Consider the following 2,166-nt stretch of genomic DNA (forward strand, 5'->3'; position numbering starts at 1 on the left):
CCTGTGATTATTCGTATCAATTTATGCTAACGTGTTTTCCAAATGGTTCTAAAAACCCGCCTGCCGTATGGGCAGTGTGTGTGTAAGAGTTCTCATCCTAATCAACAGAGTTATTGGTTTTGTAAGTTTCCTCAATCTGGTGAGTTTGAAATTGTATCTTGCTTTATTTCTTATTTTGTATCTTCTTGATCAGTAATGAGGATATAGTGTCAGATGCATATTAACCATACAAAACACAAACACAGATATTCTGTAATATTAACAGTGTGCCAATTATATGTGCTACAGACACCTTGTCCTGTTTGCAACTTGTTTTTTACCCTGTTTATGGTAGCTTTGGAAACTTTTTGTTATGGGAAATTTGAAACATGTACAAAAACAGAAAGAACAGCATAACATACACTCATTGCCCTGACTCAAAAACCATCAACTCTTGGCCAGATCTCATTTCTTTTAGACCCGCTACCCCTTCTACCATCAGTTAGTTCATTATCCCCTTTGTAATATCCCTTCATCAGCAAAAAGTGAATGTGTTGCTATCAAACGAACGTAGAGACTTTCCTCTTTTGATATAATCACGGCAACATCATTCCATCTGAAAATTTAACCATATTAGATAGAACAGCAAGTACTCGATGTCGGCGTTTTCCTGAGATACATGGACTCACTTCAGTCTGTGTGAATCTAGTCAAATACAGTACATACATTGAGGTTGGTTGAGATGTCTTTTGAAACAGTGTCCATACATCCCAACTAGTTGGGGGCAGCCCCGGTAGGCTATCACCATTTCGCTTTGTTTCCTACTGCTCTCCACAGTGACCTGAGTTCTTTTGGCATTGTTATGGATTTAATGATGGATTTAAACATACTTAATGTGTTTCAATATCTTGTGGATATTATACTTACCGGTGATCACACTGTACTGTGTTTGGCACGGGGGAGTCTACTCATTCTGGTTCCTGTGTCTTTTGACTTGAACGTCGTCATGTTGGATTATCATAGCATCCAGCTTCCTAGCATAAGAAGTCTCCATTTCCCGCCCCAGACTTGAAGTCAGCTGTGTGTCCAAGAAGTCTTAGGACAATGCCATAACAATGGTTTCTTGAGAGCACGATCTAGATGCTAGTGAAATTCACTACTATTGGGTTTTTACCAATTTCTCACCATTTTCCATGGAAAAACGAAAAACAAACCAAAACAAAATCTTATTAAAGAAAAATACATTGAGTTTCCACTGATAATCCAAATTCAAACGGAGAACTGAGAGTTTTGTTACTCTACTTTACTGATTTTACCTCTTTCTCTCACATCCAAATTCCCCATTCTCGAAGACCCCGACATCATTTCTTTTCGGCATGATCCCACAGAATAATCGTATCCATTCCCAATAGAACCATGGACTACTTACTACCGCAGGAAGGACGAAAGGGGAGGAAGGAACTTTCTACTTTTCTGGCTCCACTGTGAAAATCTAAGAGCTGCTGTCAGCCGAAGCCAGTCTGCTCATGTCCAAGGAGCGCTCAGCCAAGTCACACTCCTTTAAAATATTTCCCTGGGCCTTCACGTCAGCATCTGCAGTTTGCAAAATATGCTAAGTCACACATTGTCCTAGGTTTGTGTCCTCCGTGCTTTCAATAGATGCCATATTGAGTCTTTAATTTTTGTTGTCATTTGTAGGTGTCTTTGTGGCAAAGTATTGAGTCTGTGACATGTAGCAGCTCCTAAGCGAGGATTTGAAGGCTACGGGGCTGTAGGACTGCGGCGGGGGTGGCAGGGGTGGGGGACGGGGCGCTGGGCCTCTTGGGGCAGCCAGGGATGACCGCCTTCCTCCAGGGCCATACCACCCTGAACGCGCCCAAATCCCTCTGATCTCGGAAGCTGAGCAGGGTCGGGCCGGTTAGTGCTTGGATGGGAGACCGCCTGGGAATACCGGGTGCCGTAGGCTTTTTGCTTTGCCTCTTTTTGTCCCGCCCACCTGGGCTGGGAAGGGGGGGCCCCTACGCACTCCGTTCCCGCCCTGGCTCCCGCCCCCCCGCCAGCCCGGACTCTGCCCCGTGGCCCCTGGAGAGAGGGTCAGATTTGAGATGTGGAGGCTCAGTCCCCGAGCCTGTCGCCCCTCAGACACCTCCCGTGGGTCCGGGCCTCTGCAACTTCTGACGGACCGGC

General features: G+C 45.4%; 1 pseudogene; it reads left to right on the forward strand.

Annotated features, from left to right (window-relative positions):
• The first annotated feature begins 1,827 nt into the window (after positions 1-1,827).
• On the forward strand, positions 1,828-1,945 carry LOC123622001 (annotated as a pseudogene).
• The last annotated feature ends 221 nt before the right edge of the window (positions 1,946-2,166 follow it).

This window comes from Lemur catta, chromosome 16 (genome assembly GCF_020740605.2).
Source record: "Lemur catta isolate mLemCat1 chromosome 16, mLemCat1.pri, whole genome shotgun sequence".
NCBI lineage: Eukaryota > Metazoa > Chordata > Mammalia > Primates > Lemuridae > Lemur > Lemur catta.